This window comes from Oryzias melastigma, linkage group LG4 (assembly GCF_002922805.2).
Source record: "Oryzias melastigma strain HK-1 linkage group LG4, ASM292280v2, whole genome shotgun sequence".
Classification (NCBI taxonomy): domain Eukaryota; kingdom Metazoa; phylum Chordata; class Actinopteri; order Beloniformes; family Adrianichthyidae; genus Oryzias; species Oryzias melastigma.
The window spans coordinates 18219306-18241293 of record NC_050515.1 but is presented as its reverse complement, the minus strand read 5'-3'; the positions used below and the strand labels follow the sequence as shown (position 1 = coordinate 18241293).

Genomic DNA, 21988 nt, shown 5'->3' with positions numbered 1-21988 from the left:
GAGCTGTGTGTGTGTGTGTGTAAGAGTCGATGCAACAAAAGTGAAGCGCACAGCTAATCCCTTTAGCAAGCTGTTAGCTGCTTCATTGTGTTTAGCTGGTGACAGTAACAGCAGAGGGCCTGACAGTGATAATCTGAAATCTCTGCAAGAGCCTCTCATCTGTGACAATCAGCTCACCTTCAGCTCAGTAATGCTCCGCTTTCAATAGAATATTTTGTTTTAAACTTATCACAAAGAAGCCATAAAATGTAACTTTTGGCACAAAGATTGACAAGCTAGAAAATGCATTGCATTTATTATTATGTAAGGGATTTAAACTTTATGCCACATGCACCAGTGTTGATAACTTTAAAATTCAAATTCAACCTTACTAAAAGCTAATATATTATATTCAATTAATATTTTTCAATTCTACATTTGTCAAATGAGGGCTGCAGAGTGGTGTAGAGGTTAGTACTCCACTTGACAGCAAGAAGGTTCAAACACCTATACGTGTGAATGTGAGGGTGTGTGTGTGGCCCTGCACAGAGTGGTGACCTTTTCCCAGGTGTACCCCACCTTTAACCAAATAAAGTGGGATAGGCTCCAGCAACCCTGTGACACCAAAAAGAGATTCAGTGGGTTGAGAACATGAATGAATGGATCTGTTAAATTATGCAAATATATAGAAGCTCCTCTGTGTTAGAACAGTTAAACTGAAATCATTATCTCCAACACAAGTTTTTGAGTTTTTTAGCAGCTGTTCGATATCAAGTTTACCTTTTTATAGATGTATTTGTGTTTAGAATTTTACATTTAAGGACATTTTTTAAATACATTTCTCAAAAGAGATGTTATCTGAACATGCATGCATTTGATGTTGCGTCTGTGTTTAGATACCAGACATTGGAGCTTTTTTGGTTTTTGGTTTCCTCAAAATTGACACTAAAAACATTACAGACCAAATTTCAAAAATACCATAGAAATGTAAATTTCAGCTCTTTCATATCCATAATAAGTATGAACCCTATGCTGTTCCGAAACCAGCATGGTTTAAAACCCTGTATCTTTTTAAGCCCAGATTTGTCCCCTACCCCTTGAAATCTCCATTGTGTTTCACTATGTGTACCCCCCCCCCCCATTCAGTAATTACTCTCCAAGTCAAAACACGGTCCTGTCAATCAAACACTCAACTGTCACTTTCAATGCTTTGTCCCCCACCTCTTTGCCTGTCTGTCTCTGCTGATTTCAGGCTGGGTTCTCGGAGCTCTTCACTGCTGCTCCTCGTGAATTCTCTGGGCAGTTTTGTGGTCTGGCATCCCAGCACTTCTGTTCATGCTTACCAGCTAGTCATCTTGATAATTTAGCTGTCTTTACCATATAATTGATATTATTGATCTGACAGATCCCCACGCTGAGAGCTGCAACTATGTCAAACAGTCAACTAAAATTACCTGGACACAACCTTTTAGACCGCCAACGCCAACATTAATCATCCCCTCATGCAGTGGTGGGATATTGCCAAAAATACCTATGGAAGGGTTCGTTTTAAATTGACTTTATAGAGTGATGGACCATCAAAATGAAACCTCTGTGCTTTTGACTGGGCACACATTTTCTGTTGGCCTATCATTAGTATCAGAAGAAAATGTTCCTTTGTATTAAGTTATATCTGTAAAGATTTTTTGGTTATTTGGCAATAAAAGCGTAAATTTTAAACTTTTTTTCATCAAGAAATGCATCATTTTTTTGCTAAGGACTTGCTCAAAAATTGCTTTATTAATTTTTTAGTATTAGTAGAAACATTTTAATAGACTGCATATAAGGACTTGTTTAATTTTTATTTTATTTTATTTAATTCAAAAAACAGTTTTTTTCACTGACAGGGACTCACTCAATTCAGCTTAAACTGTTCCCCTATTAAGAACTGATTGCTTATTTTTATGTTTCAGCCTTTTAAAAAATGAAGCTTCAAGATACCAAAATAAAATATATTTTTGGAAATGTACCCTGTTATTTGTAAATTGCCTTCTGTGTACAGTTAAAATGATCAAATTAGTTTTGAGACAGTTTCAGAGTGGTACCCTCATTTTTTAAGCATTTAAATCTATTTTTCCGGATAAAAATGTCTCTGCCTTTTGAACTCTTCTGCCATTAACTTTAAATAAAGTAGGCCACTGTTTTCTGTTTTCTTGTCCAGTTTCGTTTTGTTTCCAGACTGTGATAGTCTCTATTTCTTACTCTTTAGGTTAAGCTGGATTTTGTGACTTGCAATCTTGGCCGTCTGTTTCCAAATATCAACTAAACATACACAGACTCACACACTTAAGCGAATGAACGCGAGGGCTAATAGGGTTAATTGTCATGTAAACCGTCATTGCAGTCAACTTCACGGCCAATCACTCCAAATCTCTTTTTCACACATACACACACACTCGTATATTAACAAATGCTCCCATGGGATCTCGCCATGCCCAGATGGCTTTTCTCCCAGTGTGCGTGCACGTGTGCATGTGTGCATGTGTGTGGGGGTGCGCTTGTCAGTGAGAAGCATGTGTTTGAGACCTGGCAGGCCACAAGAGGCTTGCGGTGAACACGGCGCATCTTCCCCGTCTAATTAATTTACTATTATATGGCACCTGTTTCAGGCTAGATAGAGCCGAGAGTACGACACACAAACACACACACAACAAACAAACTCACACACTCATGAGCTGATGAAATGGAGAGGTAGCGGGGGAGATAGGGTAGGGATGAACAGAGTGAAGAAAATAAAAGCTGCAGAGGTAGAGAGGGAGGGCATGGAAAAAAAGAGGAGAGAAAGGGGTGAGGAAAGCAAAGGGGGAGAATAAAAAGGCAGACGAGGGAAGAAGTGAGCAGCAAAAGGGGGGTGGTGTAGAGGGAGGAGGTGATAAATTGGTTTTGAACTGATTATATTAAGCCGATCCTTTGATCATGTTTAAGGCTCTAAAATGGAAATATGTTTTCTCTGATTGGGGGAGGATGGGAACGACTGGTTAAAACAGGGTTCATTACATTCTAACTTTGGAGAAAAGAATGCCTTTGCGCATAAGTTAAATGAGATTTCATTTATTGTATATAGATAGAAAAATGCATTTTTTAATCCACAATAAGTTCATTGTGCTGATCCTTCTGGTGTCATTTTGCCTAATAACTAATAGTTTGCTGTTTCTGACTTTCTACTGACAAGGAATTTTTGCTTCTTTACAAAATATTAAAAGTTCAGAGTTTTGGGAATATTTTGACTCGACTAGTTGATGGAAATGAAGATTATTATTTTTAATATATAACTATAGTTTTTGAGGTTTATAGAAACCAGCATTTTATTTTTACTTTGGACCAACACTTGTATCAAAAATAACGTAGATATTTTTGTAAAAGGACAATATAGCAAAACAAAGTTCTGGTTCCTATAGTCTCTCTGAAAAAAGTTCGTAGAAGCGCTGCGAAACAGCCGCTTCCATTTGGTTCAAATCAGACGGGAAGCGCTGCAGTCCTCCGCGGCCGGCTAGCACCGTGCAGCGATTGTTTTGGTAAGTCTGTATTTTATGCAACCAGCAAGTGATCTGCATTAGTTCTGGCAGGAAGTTATGCCAAGACACACAAGAAAATTTGGTCAATTTTCAAAATAAAGGCAATTCTTCACGATAAATTACTCCGATTGACAAATGCGATTATACATTTGTATCTAAATAAACTTTAGGGATGAAAATAAAAAAAATGTGGGTCTTTGATGTGTTTGGTTGTCTGATGATGGCAAAAATAGCTTTAAATAACCACAGCTGAGCAGAAGCGCCTGTCGACCGTCGCAGAAAATACTTGTCAGGTGGGAACTGAAGGATAAGCGGATAACGCATGAAATCTGCTTCGCAGAGCTTCCGCATCCAGTGTGAACCAGGTGTAACAGCCAAAATATCAAGATTTTTAAAGAGCTACTCCAATGAAAATTGTGTATTTTGTGTTTTTATTATGGTTCTGTGACATTTTTTCACACGATGCATGACATATTAATGTCTATATCTATACATATGTAAATATAAAGAAAATTAGGATTAACAAAGCATTTTCGAGTATTTATGTATTCAAATAATTGTGAATCAGGAAGAAATAAAAAAAAAAAAAGCTTGTAGCAATGACTTGCTAGGTGATTCAGTCGGCGGGTCACACACTCCCTAATCCAGTCCATTCTGATGCATCCATTTGCAGACAAGTAGATCCACGAATGTCTTCGTTTTCCTCGTCTCATTCCTCATATTATTGCACAGGCAATGTTAGATTGAGGTTGTAAGGGCTTCCAAGCTAGCATGACTGAGAGTGAACAAAGGGATCATGGGAAATGAGAGCAGGCTTATGCCCACAACTCAGAGGTGAATTTCTAATCAGCCACTGCCGCTCTGCAAAAATAATATCCAAGAAAATTACATGGATTTTATCATCTTTGCTAAAACTGCATTACCATGATTAAAAGAGTATTCTTTTACGATAGTTCAAAAGAAGATCAGAGTTGTCTTTAAAGTTTTTTTCTAAAATAAATTTTCTGTTCAACTAATATGTAAGATATTTTATTGTTATTTTCCATCATTGTTAGCCACCACAAGATAGTAAACTTTTTGGATGCAATTTTTGTTAATACACATATTTATACATAGAAGAGCCTTTCTGCCAAAATATCTTAAAAAAAAATCCAATTGATAACTCACTTTTAAGATCTACTTACTTAAACAACTAAAACTTTTCATGTGGTTTCCATTTGATGCTACAACTGTATAGATGCAATGACATTCATTTCAGGTCATTTTTTAACCTGCCTCTTCTCAGGTACCATTTCATGCATCAAGCCCCCACAGTGTGAGATTCGGTTGAACAACACACCAACCTGATAATGAATGCACATTGATTTGATTTTTTTTTCTTTTTTTTTTATATCTGTGGCAATGCGTAGAATGAAGCTCCAATGGTACAAGAACAACAATTCCACTAGCCCTATGATGATACACAGCTGCCTCATCTTTCTCCCTCCATCTCTTTCTGAGTTCATTAGTTTCCAGACCGGTGCTCCTCCTGGATTACCATAACCTGTCAGCCGTGAAACACCACTAAACAATTTTCGGCTTGTAAAAAAAAAGAAAAAAGGAGAAGAGAAGGGTGAAAAAAGGCAGCCCACCTCGCTCTGCTGCCTCTCACAGCCACACAGAGGAAAGAGGGCGTGGAGGTTACGCTACCTGTATGTTTTTCTAATGAACACCATACTGAACTAATAAAAACGTGTCAGGCAGCAAGAGATGCTGGGAGTAAAGGGGTGGATGGAAAAACTTGAGAGTGGAATTAATGTGTGTATTTCAAAGAGAGGATAACTGGTTAAGTATGAGTTACATGAGTTCCAGCTGTAAGCAACAAACTGTAAAATGAAATGAATTACCCAACAGCTGCTTTCTGAAAAAAGGTTATTTGTCATTGATTACCACATCAAAAATTAAAGGATAAAAACATTTTGAAATAAATTAAAAAGCTAAAAACTGAAAAAAAAATAGATTAGGAAAAATAATATAATGCTGATAAAACATTGTAAAAAATATACATTTGGTTGAATTGTTCAAATGTTTTGTCATTTAATTAAAAAAATCAGCATTTTATTTGAAATTTGCAGTCGGATGGTGACAGAGAGAGGCAAGGTCGTCCACACAGAAGGGGTCTCACTCCCAGAAGGAACAATAGCAGACATTGAGGACAGTTACAAGTACCTTGGAATTCCACAGACAAATTGCAACCTGGAACAGGCAACAAGGAAAACTGCAACAGCCAAATACCTCCAACGAGTAAGACAAGTCCCGAGAAGCCATTTCAGTCCAGAAAAGCGCAGTGCTAGGAACATGTAGGATACTGCGAAGGACCCTCAAGCTCCCAGGCTTCTGGGAGAGGACCCAAACTTGGAGGAGAAACCACCCACGGAGGGTGAGAGGGGTGTTTTATATATAAAAAAATATTTTTTTCTGGATCACAATGAGTACCAGGGTCTAGTCTAGACCTCCTTCAATTGTATTTTTTGATAAATGGGAAGATGTCGAGCCACCTTTTTTGTCAGGTTTCTTCCCTGAAACGTGCATCTCTGATTCAGGTCAACTGTTTTGATAGCTTTCTTCCAGGAGTTCTCTGGCTCTTGAACTTTTCTCGAGAACCCTTTAGTTATTTGTGGACAAATAGCAAAGGTGACAACTGACTTTTCCCTTGAAATGAACTGCAGTGTACTAATGTGGTTGCCATCCTTGCAATTTACTTCAGCATTGCTAGATCCAATTGGATCTTTCAGCGGAACTGTAATTATCTTTTTTCCTCTCCGTTTAGAAAAAAAAAATAAAAATTCCTGAAGCTTTATTCAAGTGCGATTTATCATTTTTTGCAGTTTAATTTATATAAAATTATTAAATATGTACATGTATGTTAAATTTTTGCATTAACTGACCCATTAACTTTATGCCTGCTTGTTTAGCCAACACTGATGTTCTCAAATCCTTTCACAGCTACCAAATAAGGCAAACCTAATTTATAGTTTCACAAAAACAAAAAAAATCCCCTTACACATTCTATAGATCAGTGGTCAGGAGGTTTAAATGTTCACATACAGAATTCTTTAGCAAGCATCTATCTTCCTTTCTATGTTATGTCCCCTCTTTCTTTCTCCTATAGTTCGGCATTAGTGTGGGTGTGCACTTGTGTGTGTGTGTGTATCTGCAGGTGATTACAGTCTGAAGGCTCCCTACTTACCTTGGTGTGAACAATAGAGGACTGTGAATAGAAAACTCACGTGGGCTACTATAATGGCCTTGCAGGGCCAGACGTTTGCTGTGTGAGCTTGTGTGTATGAGCTTGTGTTTGAGATATATAGAGACAATGCATTTCCCCTTTGGCTGTATAATTACAGACACAATCTTACAATCCAGATGGCTAATTTCAACATAGTAGTGTCAGGAAGTAATGCCATAAAGAGTACAGGTTTTAATATATTAATATTGGCTTACTCTGTTTTGTGCTGTTGTAATAGCATACACAAAAATATTGCATGAGTAGTTTAGAAGATGCACAGATCTGAGGGCACAAATAAGAAATTCAGCTGAATCTCATATTGTTCGATATTCATGAAAACAATGCAACGCAGACCTGCTGTAAGGGATGTTCTATTGCTGAAGAAACATGACAGTTAAAGTTCTAGCTTTGTAAAGCAGTGTGGGAATAGTTGGCACCATTCTACCATTGTGAGAAGCGAATTGGTTTAAATTCTAGTTTGGGAAGCTGCATTTTCATCTACTCACCATTCTCATCAAATCTCAAAAATGTAGATTTTCAAGAGAATGTGTCAGATAAAGTGCTCTAGGATCAAGATCTCAGATGTAAAAAAAAAGTGAATTAAATCAGTTTTGGAAAGACAGAATACATACTGAAGAAATGAAGCTACAGACATATAGGGTATGTGATTCTTGTTTAGCCCAATACGTTTACTGCAGACAAGCGCGCACGTGGGGATGGTCTTCTTTCTTTTTCTACTGTTTACAAGCATATGGCCACAACCTGTAGGTGGCAGAGGCTTGGAGCGAAATGTCGAAGTGATGAAAATCTTTTGAATCTAACTCAGGTTAATAATAAACTGACAATATTGAATTCAAAATATGACAAATATTAAATATTACAAGCTGACGAGTGAGTCTAACATTAATAAGGACTGGTTTGTTTGACGGAAGCAATAGAAATCCTACACACCCCTCTAATTTGCAAGAAAATAGTTTTGGTTTTTGATATGAGAACAATGCAAAGCTAAAAGTTGGAAATTTGTCTTATAACTTACTTTCACCGTGTGATGGTATGACCTACACCGGGGGTGTCAGAATCCAGGCCTCGAGGGTACCAAGGGTTCTTCTTGTTTTCCAACCAACCTGCCATTGAAGTTCCTTATTGGCCAAATACACCTGAATACAGGTAATCAGTGGCAGATGATGTCTGGAAAACCAGCAGGAGACCGGCCCTCGAGGCCTGAATTCGCTCACCCCTGATACACCATCAGATGGTTGGATCATTGGACTAATTTTTTTTATTTATTATTTTAAATTGATTTTTGTTTTAAACACAAAATGAAAATAAACATAAGAATTTAAACATACAATTATAAAAAAAAAAAATACAAATATGCAAGTAAAGTAAACAATGTGCTTGAAAAGGAGTGGGTAGAAGAAAAGTCTCGTGTGGTCCCACCCCTTTTTACAATACTTTTTGTTATGTATATCTACTTACAGTTACAAGATCTCTGCTGAAGTTTCTAATCATTTATGTTTTTTGCTTCCCTGCTTGTACAACCATTGTATGTTTGCTTCATCAAATGACAAATTGTGCTGGTTTCTCTCAGTCCCATGTCAGCCAAATATGTTCTAACATCAAACAAAAATATAATATCACATAATCTTTAAAAATTTCCGATTTAGGGGCAAAAAATGTGTGTGTGGATAACTTGTGCCAAACATTTAAAGCTCAAACATACATTTATGTGTAAAGGATTAGCAAGCATTTGTTTTTCTTTTATTCTGTTATTTCAACATATATTTCAGACATAGTAGCACAAAAAAAGAAGAGTGTAACTCATCCAGTGACAGTGTGCATCAAAAGACATCCAAATAAAATTAAATATCTCGTTTTGTAGACGGGACCATTGCTGTCATTTATTAAACCCTCTTCTCATGTGGGTTCAGAGTCACACTAAGAGTGCTGGAAAGTGATAAAACCACCAACCATAGCTACTATAGATCTTACTGTCTATTCCTTACTGTACATCTCTTCCCTTTGCTCATTGTCTTGTCTAGACATGATTACGAAAAACTCAGATAGTTTGAGAGCAGACAATGGTGGAGGGGGTACGGTTATAACGTTTGAGCCAAGTATTTAGCAACCAGTTAATGTACAGAGGGATAATACCATATGTCTGCAGGCTGCGTCTTTATGTTCGATGTGTTTTTACCAGCTTCTCTGCAGCTTGGCAGTGTTTACACACTCTAATAACAAGTGGCGTCTTTCAGGGACTCTTCGGCTCAACCAACAGTTCAGCTTTGGCTTAATCCACCCCCCACCCTCTCAGCACACCACTCATACAAGACAGAAGATCTCATTTTTGTTTCTCTCTGTAATTGCTTGGTTTTTAATTCCACACAACCCATCAAGCCAAGATTGGAGCTCTAGCCAGATTTCAGGGAGGGAAGGTCATTCGGGACATTTGGGCAGTGAAGATTTTGGGACGTGAGAGGCGCAGATTTGGACGGCTTGGAAATGCAAGTGGACAGAGGAGAAGTGGTCTGAAAGTAGTCTGTGTTGCTCTGATAAAGAGGAAGAAATTAAAATGCCTTTTTTTCAACTCATGTAGTCCAGGCGTCCTCTTTGGGGCAGCTCAGAGTTGCAGGAATAATCTTCTCGAAGGCCTGCTGGGGCCATGGGTGGAAGGATGGAAGCATGGAAAAGGATGAAGAGTTGAGGAGTTTGTGGGTGATACAAAATGTGACTTTCGTTTATGGCATAAGTCTGCTGTGTGGTCATCAAGCATTGGACAAAAATCTCAAACAACATTACTGTATTTCCAGGTCTTGGTTTAATTCTAGCATGTAAAGAAAAGTCCAAACCGTGGTCCGGCATATTCTGCAGAACACTTTAGTTCTGACAGCTTGAAGGGCAAACTGAATGAAGACAAGTCTCACTCATTGCAGTTGTTTTTATTTTTTCTATCTCTTAAGCCTGCAAAGAATTATGGGATGCGTGAGGCTTATAGCAGTCTTCAGTGAACATGCATTAAAGTTCACAATTGTTGGCTGCAATTTAATTGTCTGATTCAACAGCAGCGTTTGCCAAACTGTGGCATGATCTCACTTGGAATTTGTGCTTCAAAGGGGGCAATCCCTGATTTTGCATGCAGCTATTTCCATGGAGTATTTGATCTATCCAGAGATTGTGGACAGCTCTTCACACACATCTCAAACATTTCCCTTTGCAGTTCAAGACCAGTGTTTGAATGACCCAAACAGAAAGTGAAAGCCTTTTATGTTCAGATCACTGACTAAAGCTAAATGCTTTTTGTGTTAAAGCTCCCAACGACTGGAGCAACCTTCTTTTATCTTTATGTTCCATTTCATCTCTGTCATTGTTTAAGAAAGTTATTTTAATTAATCTCAAACATACTTGTGTTTGTATATAAATTCTAACTTGTCAATCTCCTATTGTCTCTGCTTTTTCTTTTTGTATGGTTTTTTTTCTCCAAATGTGTTTATTTAAACTTTTTACAATGTCATGTTGGGTAGGGGAGGATATTGAGAACCTGTACTCCTAGTGTGTAGGTGTGTGTGTTTGTTATGTGTATTTGATCTTTATTTTTACTATTTTGTTTGGTTTCTACTCTGTCATTTGTTATTATTATTTCTTGAAATGGTTGGACGAAAAAAAGCTGCTGTTTTCTTGGGCATAATTTCTGCAGAGCTTATTGAAAAATATAATTCAAACACTTTCTTTTGTTAAAAAAAAGAGTTTTGGGGATTAGGATTTTTGATAATTTACTGATTTCCTGTTTTCTACTAAGCAAGCCCTTTTTTAGTATTAAAGATCAGTTCTGATCATACTTGGTTAACTTGAAGCTTCAACAATGGAACTGTATACATTGAAGGGCGCTGGCTCTTTTCTAAACTTCTTTTTATTTTTGTCATAGGCCTAAAGTACAATGCGCCTGCTATGACATTACCAGACTTTAGAGAAATATTCTTTCAGGAAAAGAAAGGAGTAAGCACAGTTGATACACACTCAAGCCACACCTCTCCTGCATGTACTGTACAAACTGCTATCATCTTCAAGTGGACAGAAAAAAAAGGCTTTGATTTTCTTTTTCATTTGGCTTCTGCTTGATGCTGGGATGGTTTCCAGAGCTCACTTCCTCTGTCTGTTTGTACTTCTCGCACCATCTCTCCTCTTGTCTCTTCCACACCTGTTAGCGCCCCACAGATGTGCACTTGCTGCGCTGTATATTTGTTAGAACAACAACATCTCCATCATCAAACTCAGGATGAGCTAAACAATCAGGCAGCATTTAGGCTGAGCACGGGCCAGCTGCACTGCCCATTACCTCCATTCACACTCAATTGCACTCACACACACTCACCATGCTTTTGTAGCTCAAAGACACACAATGGAATATGAGCAGCGAATGTGAATTAGCTGAATGCAACCACTAGAGTAGTTTTTCTTGGTTTTCCCCATCACTTATTAAGGTTTGTGCTCTTCCTCATTTGTGCTACTGTGCTTGTCATTTAGCTGCTTTGATCACACCTTAATGAAAAACGCTGTCATCACTGAGAATTTGGGACATTGTGACAGCTGTATTATTTGTCTTTATCATTAAAGAGAAAGTTGATTGCTGAACGGGAGAATGGCCTTACCTATACCACATCTGTATTTCACGACCTAAGGAATTCTCTCTGCAGCATACGTGTGGTAGAAAAGAAACAAAGTTTTAAACATTTGCTGATGCCTTAGTCACAGCTGCCCATATGAGTGGATATGGGGTTAATATGGGCAAAAAATTTCTACAACCATCCTGCAGGTGACCAGTTGAACAGATTTTTTACTTTTTCAACCCCTCTGATCCTTGCGTCCGGCGGAGCCTGTTAGTGCTTTTCAAGTGATGCGTGCACACTTAGCCTAATTGTTAGAAATTAGAAAATTAAACGATCAGAGTGTAGTACATGTGGACATCTTAAGGGTTTCACATCTCACGGGTATCACCTATAGACATATATTATCACTGGACAAAGTGGGATGTGTCATGTGGGTTTATGTGACCAAGGCATAAATGACTGGTTGTGATGCTACTCCACTAATGTGGTCCAGACACAGCTTCAGTTAAACTGTAATCACCCTGTGATACCAGACCTATTGACAGCAGTAGGGGAAAATATTGATCTTTGTGTGAGAATGCAACAATACAAAGTAAGAAATCTTGTGTTGTGGCATTCATGAAGATGCTACTAAAACATTGTTGTGGAGCAATTCCACGATTCCATGGCAACGACTCTTTTTCAAGTCCTGTTGTCACATGTCAAAAATTGAAAACCGCTTAGGATCTATACAATGAATCATTAACGTCCCCACCCATGGTGGTGATGAAGATGGATAGAAGTGTTCATTCCTAATTATTCTGGGATGAGAACTAATCTATAGTCTTCAGTTTTCTCTTTTATAAAAATGTTGAAAAAATATTTTAAAGTTAGTGCAGTTTTCATTTTGTTTACTGTTTTTACAATGAATGTCTGATTTGTCAAATGCTGAAAACATTTCTGTTATATCTGCAGTGATATTTTAGAAGTGTAGCTCAATACATCATCCAATTCCTGTGTCCACATGTTGTTTTTCTTAATTGCAAACTAGTCAAGAATCAAAATAGTTTAATGTATTTTAACTGCGTCAACTAACCTTTTGAACTGTGAGCTTTAGAAAGTCTAAAGCTCAAACTGCAAATCTATCATGACAAATCAATAGATGCTGTTTTAGAATACCTACTTAAATTTAATAAACCCACAACGTGTTTGGACTTTAAAAATATGACATAAACTAGGCTTACTAGTTCCATGCAAATGACTTATTAGTCCCTACAATATTTCTGACCATCACATATGTAGTTGGTTGCTTTTCTGGGGGCTTTCTCTGGTTCTGAACTTGCTGCAGTTAAAAGAAAAGGGTTAAAAAAATGTGGATGAGTTTACAGTGGAGTTTTGATGTACCCTGTCTGTTAGTCTGCTTTATCAATTACTTGCAGGTCTTAACCTGTAGTATTGAGATGACCTACAGGCCTGAGAGGTTAATGTACTAACCCAGCTCTGTAATTGACAGGCACACACACATCGTCTCCGATATAGGTGGCTTGATAGTTTTTCCCTCCAGCAGCTCTTATTCTTCCTCCTCTTTTCTCTATTTTGTCCTCCGAATCCAGCAATTCTTCCTTCATCTCTGCTTTAACCCCCCCTGTTTTATACTGAATAAGGTGAAAATCTATGTGTGAGATGGTGTGTGTCTGTGTCTGTTGTGTATCATTCCTCATGCGGAGCCGTGGTAAAACTATCAGTGTTATCTGCAAACTTTACCACCTGTGTTAAATTGAAGGCAGTGATGTGGAAGACCCTTCAACCCTCTTTCTGTCTCTCATTCTACCCATCCTCTCTCCATTTTAATTCATTTTTTCCTCTACCCTCCCCTTTTCTTTTTTTTGTGTCTGTTTTCCATTTCCATTTACCCCCACTAGTTGCCCCTCCCTTTTAAGTCCCCTTGGTATCATCTTCCTATTAAGAGTGAGTATATCTCTTAAGCAGCTGAGGCCCGTCTTTCAGATTTGTGTGAAAAACCTGTTTTTGAGATTACTGAACAAACAATTTAGCTAGTTTTTTTGTAACTCACAACAAAGTAGTAACAACCACTTTCTGTAGCGATAAAGTTATGTAATATCAAGTAACAGTTTTTCTCTGTATTGTAATCTAGACTTCTCTTTGTGTTGCCGTGGACAGTAGAATCTCGTGTGTGTTTTTAGAGAGCACTCATTCCAGACTAAATCTTCCCTACATCCTTCTACAGAAAGAGGGACTCACAATGCTTTGGGTTTCTGACGATGGAGCTATGTGGCAGTATTCCAAAAAGTTCAGGCTACGTTAACTTCGACATGCGTTAAAGAACGTGCTAAACGAACATTTAAGAATCAAGCAAGGAGGGACTTTTTCGTTTTACTCCTTAATGGTGTATCTCCGCCACCTACAGCTGTAAGAAACTTGGTGCAAATTTTGCAAATCTTGCTCCAGGCTTTTTCTTTCATAGCTCTATTCCAGTATATGAAAGACTTGGTGTCATAGAATTCCAGCTGGGTACAAACCGCAATAACAATTTCTCCTTCATAATTAATTTTCAAACTGTTGGTACTTCCGATAATTACGGACAACATCCATATCCCATGCACGATTTGGGCTCCACGTTCAAAATCAAAACTCTTGCATTCACATGTGTAGCTATGGATGAAGGCAAGAGTTTTAAACTTTGAAACCCAAAACGTACATTTATGTGCGTTTACATAGATTTGTCATTGGAAGTGGTCACTTGAACACGTCTCGCATTAGAGTTAGATTTTCATTTGGATTGTTTTATTTGAAGATATGGTCAGTTCAATAGAATTCACGAAACTTGGTTTAACTGAGGGGGATGCGGAAAAAAAAATAATGAATTAATTAAATATATCAAAGAAAGTATGAATTTCATGCAAACTCCTTCATATTTGTTGTGACCCCACATGCAAACATTAAAAAAAATACTTTTACGATCTGTTTTTTCTGTCGATGGTCCAGAGTGGACCTGTAGCGAAAAGAGACACCTTGTTTGTCCATGTGTGTCTTGCTGTGATAGAGCAAGCATGTACCATGACTCTTTAGAAATGTATCTCCCTCAGTAGATTTCACCCCTCACTTCATTTCCTTAATGACTGAAACAGCACCACTCCCCTCCCTTTGTGCCTGCCTCTGCCTTTGTGTACGTGCATTCACACCCTCATGCACCTCCACACACATAGATGAACGTACACGGTGCAATCCAGCAGTTCAATCGTTGTCTTATTCCAAGATTTTTTTTAAGTATTTGAAAGAATGGAAAATGCTTATTATATATGCAATTCCACTGCCTTCCATGCTTGATGTAAGTATTGCTGTCATGCAGATCACCTGTCTGTGAGATGCACCAGGTATGTTGATCATTATAGCTGGCTGCACCAACAATTGAAGAAACAAAATGTGATGAAATACATATAAGAAATATGCATATATGTTTGCACACTCATTCTCCCCAACGAAAGAAGAAAAGAGAAAGGAGAGGAATTTAAAAAAATGGGGTGAAGTCCATTGAAGTGCCTCTGTAAAATAGACTTTGTTCAGGTAGTCACTTTGTTTTCATGCTGATAATATTTATTTAGGGAAGGAGATCTCTTTTCCTTTTCTTCTCTGGTCCTCTTCTTCGTCTTGCCGTCTATGGTTTAACTCTTGGCTCCGGGATTAGCCTCCAGAGAAAATGCAGGGTAAAATTACCCTCCGGCTGTCTCACAGGCCGCGACCATTGATTTTCTGCCACAAATGGAGAAAAGACCCTGGTGTTTAATGGTCTTAATACCGCCAGAGATATGTCTTTTTCTTTCTTTCATTGCCTTGGCTTTTGTTTAGCTGCTTCTATTGCCTTGCGCAGCTTTATTTTAGCACAAATTAAATTCTGAGGAATGCATTTAGAAACATTAAAGATTTTCTTTTTTTGATATGTGCAAGAATATATTTTAGAAAAATATTTTTACTCTAAAAATGTGTAAAAACCAGCCATGAACAATCTGCTTCATATTTTAAGGCCTTTTTTTTATTTTCGGACAAATTTAGACTTGAGTGCTTATGGAATAACAAGTCAAATAACAGTAATAAAGATCAATTCAACTTAATTTGAGGCTAAAAGAACAATTGTAAACATAAAAACTCACATTTTCGGTGTTTAACATGACAGAAGCTTGTTCTGATCCTTAAAGTGATGTCTGATTTGCAAGCACATGGAGTAACTGATATTTGAATAGCAAAAAATGGGTAAAAAGCTAGAAAATGTACCTTCAAAAACCGATAAATAAGGTTCATTCTGATGCTGATTTGAGAATTTCCTTGATTGACTTGATGGAGATCTTCCTGGAGTGAGAAAAAAGTTGCAGAAAATCTACTCAGACAGAAATGAAGATGCATACCCCCATTTAAATGCATTTAAATCCCTTGTGCTGTAAAAAAAAAAAAAAAAACTAATAAAATGCACATTCAAATGGTGACTATATTACGTGAAAACTTAAAGTTAATGTGTGAAAAATGACCACTAATACCATATAAAATAGCCCAGTTTTAGTACTGGAGAGCTGTCAAAGGACAAAAAAATATTAGTTTACAATACATATAAAAGTTGTATTTTATTAGCATTAAATCTTTTCTGGCAAAAATCTTTTCTAGTCACGCCTACATTGTGCTAAGCCTTTTTGCATCTTGTGCTCCCTCTGCAAGACTAAAACCAAAATTGCATATTTAAAAATCAGGTCATTCTTTTCCATTTTTAGCACTTCTATCAAAATGAAAACCCCAGTTATGAATTGACCAATCCTGTGTAGACATTAGTTTCTGACATAGATTTGACCATATATTGTCAGATAAATCATATTTATGCCTAAAAGAACACATGGAGTATTCTAAATGTTTGCACCGTGAGTGTGTCCTAAATCTACTATTGTCATGCACTCTGATATCAAGCACAGGAGGCAACAGTCTGTAATCTTGTGACAAGCTAAAGACAGTTTTTATATTTATGTGGAAGAACACTTCACAATTCAGTTTCTCAAGATGTGCTTTTAGTGGCCAAAGCTGTATTTTTTTCCCGAGAAGATAACAGGCTAAAACTCACAGAAATAAGCGTTGTTTGCAACACACTGAGGTCTTTACATCTAAACAGCAACACTGTAAACCCAAAGGAGTTCAGTAAAACTTGTGATGGTTTTCAGGTGAGAAACGGTTCACTCTCGGTTCTTTCCATTAGGGGCCCGCCAGCACGTCCCTAAGAATAGTTTTCAAACAGAAACCGTCTCTCCGCCCATTACTTCATCAGGGGAGTTAGGCGATGTGGATAATTGCTTTGAGACAAACCACTTGATTGTCTTCAACCTGGTCTTGGAGCTTCAGTGAAAACCAGTGCCATGGAAGCAGATGTCTGCTGTTTGCATTCACTTTCTTGCCAGCAGCTTAATTACTCCATTGTCATGGTGGTAAAGAAGGATCCAGAATATTACTCTGACAAGAAGCTTATATGTAACAAATAAGCAGGCTTTGGCTGAAACTATCGATTGCCGATTACTCTGTTTTCTTTCTTGTTCAAGAAGTAATTGCAAGGGGGTGCCTGGCTGTAGTTATGGTCTCCTGGACAGCCAGTGATGTTTCTCCCGTCATCCTCATAGAGCTAGAAACAAAGCTCCTCAAGTGGTCAGTGAAAGTGAAGGTTAATTATGCACTTTGAAACTTTTTGTCAGCTTCTTGCATCAAGACACTGCAATCCTTTCATTATGAATATGGCATTTTTAAGCTAAATTATAAAACCTGTGTTGATTTCAAGGATTTAGTTTCTACAGAGTGGCAGGAGTTCATCAGAATCTTGCCTTTGAATTGTTGGTGGGGATAAGCTATCCTCATTTACCATCATCCTTTTGTCTACACTCTCTCCTGCTAGCTTGCATCCTCTCTCAAACCCAAGAAAACTTAAGCAGTGCAACAAAATGGTGAACAATTTAGGAGCTATCAGCCTTACGGTTTTGAGCTAGATGTCAGCCCAGACGAGGAAAACAAAGATGTACATGGATTTATGTGTCTGCAAGTGAATCCATTAGAGTGGAGCAGTACATGGAGCTTTTGGCCTTCTAGTTTGTACGTAACAACTACAAGCCTTCAGCATTTTTTGTCTGCTTTTGATTCACTACAATTTGAATAAAGAAATACTCAGAAAAAACAACTTTAAACTTAATTTTCTATTATATGTCCTCCATCATCAGAAAAATGTTACAAGAGCATAATAAAAACACCACAAAATAATTTTGTTTTTAAATGATCACAAATTTTTAAACCTCTAAAAACCCTGGCGTCCACATACATGGACATCACATTTTGGGTTATATTTTAACAGCAGTTATTTTTGCTTAACTGGGGCCCTGTGATTACATATTTAGAAGGTCAGCTCAAACATTAGCTCAGGTCTTAAGAGGTTAAACTTTAAAATATTTCATCTGTCTAAGAAATCAGCACTGATTATCAGAAAAATACCCTCTTGTGTTGAAATGTTTAACTTTGTCATTTTCCTGTTCTAGCTGCAACTGACAGATGATGTATTGGAAATCATAATGGGATCAGATCAGAACCTTCGATGATTTAAACAGATAGTCTGTGTGTGCTTTTCTTCCCATTGATACCAATCTACATGATACAATTAATTTTACTCTTGCATGATTTAATGTATATTACAGATAAACAAGCCCCTTGTATAAAAAAAAAAATAAATAAAAATCAAGAAAATTACTTTAAGCAGTTCAAGGCAATGACACAAATTAAACTCATTTAATTAAAGTTGTTGTGAATCCTGCATGAATAGCTGAAGGCTTTTTGTGGTTTGATTTATAAAAACTAAAAGCGTATTTGCTGTCATTTTGATTGCAGATTTACATTTGAGCTGGAGACACACAGCATTAACAAATGTGCTTTTGTCCTCATTTTAGCCGTGTATTCCACACACTTTGCAGCTTATTACAACAAATGAATGATGGTAAATCCTAGAAGGGGATCACAAGAAAGAAGAAAAATCACATTAATTTAAAGGTGTGAGGGTTTATTGTGAAAATAGATTAAAGACATTCAGTATATCCCAAACCACATAGACTGGATTTTTTATTTTCTCTTTTCTGCAACAAAACGTCTAACAAGATGCAGAATATCTGTTATTATAATAGTAAAAAATAAAAATAAAAAAATCTTTCATTTTTTTATTAATGTGGACCAAATTGAATTATAAATTATTTCATCTTTTGCTTTATTTCATGAATTTTTTCAAGTCTGTGTAGTGCCTTGAGATAACCTTGGTTTTGAATTGGCGCTTCACTAATAAACTGAACTGAGCTTGAACTCGAATCAAAGCAGCCAGGTGCTGCTTTGATTCAAATGCAAGGGCAACGGCCCTTACTTCTGTGAAGGCAGGCGATTCTGCATTTTCTTTCCCATTTGGATAACTCATTTGTGTATTTTTTGCTCTGCCAAGAAAGAATGATCTGAAAGACATAGTTTTGCTGCTGGTCTCTGATGATTTATTTATTTGAAAAAGGAAGAAAATAATTTTGATCTGATATTTCCAACAGTCCACTGTTAGATGACTTACAAGCAAAGAATATTCAAGTCTGAATGTGGCAGCAAGGAAAAAAGAAAATCGAAGGAAATTGGTTTATTTAGTATTTACTCATGTTTATTTTTGGATGCATTGGTTGCTGTTTCTGTTTGTGCTTTTTTTAATTTTGCATTTAGTCCAGTTGGATGCTTGAACTGCACAGTCTTGTGTTTACATTTACCTAAGCTGCACATAAACACAAATTGTACAATTGCACACAAACACACCAGAAACTCTTATAAATAAAGAAAATTGAATGTTATGATTCATGTTTTGTCACCAAATTCTGCTTACAATTCTGCGATGCTGGCTTCCCTTCGTCGTGCATTGTTAATCTGAAGACAAATACATAGTCATAATTTTATTATAGGTCGATATTTGAAGCATATATATTTTTAAGAATAAAAAAATACTAATTTATAATATTGGGTATTCATTAGTTATCCCATTCTCATATTTCTAAAGCATAGTTTTATTTAAAGTTGAGTGATAAAGTGAAAGGAAGCTCAGAGAAAATCTGTGTTTTTTATCCATTCCTTCTTTTCTTCCTACTTTACAACTTTTACTTTTTGGAATCTCATTAGTCTGCGTTAAAGTCCTAATCTTGCAACACTCTGAAGTCAGAGAGGTAGGAATTTTGTTCTACTTTTTGCAGTTTTCCACATTGGATGATACCCTCCCTCCCCCTCCTCCAGTCGTGTCATCTTGTCTGTACCCCACCTATCTGTTCGGCTACATCTCCGAGATGCTGTAATTTCCTTGGCCCGGCTTGATGTTTATTGTGAGGCTAAAATTGAAAATGGCCTGTAATGGAGCGAGCCGCGCAGCCTCGGGACCAATTCACAATCTAAATGACTTTCTCCTTTTCAATGGCATCGACTGGAGGGCTCTTTGTGTAGCCTCGTACCTAATCAACCTCCAGTGTGACCCCTAGCTCTCGGGGCCGCTGTTGGATTAATGATAAAATCATTGGTTTAAACAATTATTCGACCTAAAATGGCTGGCCATTTTATTCTGAAAATTAAAGAATGTGAAATTAATTTTTTTCTCCCTGTACCATGTTGTAGTAGCGCCACTTATGGCTGAACTCTGCCCTCTAAACTCTTGATTTCATATGAAAGAGCACTTTTACTTTATCTACTTTCACTCTTTTAACTTTTTTTCATTCCCTTTCTGTGTATGTTGTTGCAAATACTTTCCCAGGTGTCAAAGTAGCAAGGCTTCAGCCGTGTTTGTCTTTCTTTCTTTCTAACTGCTTGGCTAATTCACTTTCTATCTATCTGCTAACAAGTCTGTATGATAGTCATTTTCTCCTCTAGAGAGTATGTGGGTTTTTTTACATGAGTGTATGTCCTGAGCTGCAAATCTAAGTAAAATATGCTCAAATGTAATTTGGATTTTTTAGGTAAGATTAAGGATGTTTCAAAAGTGGAGACGGACCAATAGTGACAGATATCTCCACTTTAAAACTTCAACCTTAAAGTCCCACTTTATTCATCTTTGTATCTATTGTAAAAGCGTTCAGTGATCTCCCAATTGTTTTAATGCATTTTTTTTAGCTTAAATTAAAATACCTGAATCGTCTTTGAGAATGTATTTCTACGGCAGTTAGTAATTACAAAATGTTGATCTAAATTGTGTGGTGTAAGCCCAACCCCACTTCCCATCATCCATCTGTTTACACCCTTTCCCAATAGCTTACAGTCCCTCACACACACACCAGCCTAACATAACCTGTGCAACAAATTGGTGATTAGGATGTGAACTATTTACTGATCCAGTTTTGAGCCAGATAGCAGCTTGGATGAAGAAAACAAAGACATAATGGATCTATTTCTAATAGCATTTTTTATCTGCACCTGATTCACAATAATTTGAATTAATAGAATAATCAAAATGTCATTTTAGGCTTAAATTTCTTTATATATTTCTTCAATCATCAGAAAAATGTTGTAATGATGCCACATAAACTGTTTATTTGGAAGCTATTGTTAGCAAGCAAGAGGCTTCGTGGGTCTGTGTTCTAGATAAAAAATACATATTATTTAGATTTGTCTTGATTAGAAGTTATGATTGTTTACATTTTTTTTAAATCTGCTCTGTTACAGATAAAAAAAAAGCAACTAAAAGTCTACGTCCGATGTAAAGGTTGATCTGTTTTTTCCCAATATAACATGGAAAAACATTTAACTTGGTAAAAAAATTGTAGTAAATGTTATTTTTGATTAAATGTTGGGATTTGAGATACCAGAAAACACAAAGAGACTGAGAGAATTTATGGAGGAGGATGAAAAAATTAGATGAATGTGTTTTTCTGTGGTGTTTTCTTTCTAGGCCTTTTCACTGTTTCTCTGAAATTGTGTGCAGGTAAAGACCCATAAGAGGAGAATCAAGTCTAGAGGATGGATAGATGGATTATAGATCGTTTGTCTGTGTGCACCTAACGCCTGATGAGCCTCGCTGTGCACTTGCATGTGTCCATCAAACACCACTTGATTACTGGCTGTGTATTTATCATCATCATCGTCATCATCATTATCATTATCAACCGTCTCCCCTCTCTTAAGTCTGAGACAATGGACTCTCCTTAGAGGCTCTTATTGAGCTGGAGCTCAGTAGTCTTCACAGTCTCAGCCCAGTTCTAGTCCTCTTCAGCAGCCTGGAGTGTGGCTAGGTAATTACCCGAGGATTGATTCCCCTAACAGAGACCATTTCTTCACCTCCTGCAGAATCACTAAGAGGCTTATAATAAGCCCTGCACACCTCCATGGCTTCCTAGCTAATGTCTTGGCAAGCTAGAGCCTCTATTGACTTGTTGATAGAGACTCTGGAGCAGTACCAGAGGCGGCAGAGCGAGGAGAGGGAACTCTTCACTCGAGAGACTTGATTATTAAAATGCCACCAAGTTCTGTGTCACCACACCTTAGATACAATATGCATGGAGATGGAGATGTCTCCAAGATGTCAAAGGAAG

At 37.2% G+C, this 21988-nt stretch overlaps 1 long non-coding RNA gene across 3 annotated transcripts in view; it reads left to right on the top strand.

Annotated features, from left to right (window-relative positions):
* The window catches only part of LOC112150749, a 52332-nt gene extending 30350 nt beyond the window's left edge, over positions 1-21982 (top strand). For all 3 annotated transcript variants that reach the window (XR_002920006.2, XR_002920005.2, XR_004947772.1), the window contains one exon: positions 21382-21982. This is a non-coding gene — a long non-coding RNA (uncharacterized LOC112150749). The remainder of the gene's footprint in view (positions 1-21381) is intronic.
* The last annotated feature ends 6 nt before the right edge of the window (positions 21983-21988 follow it).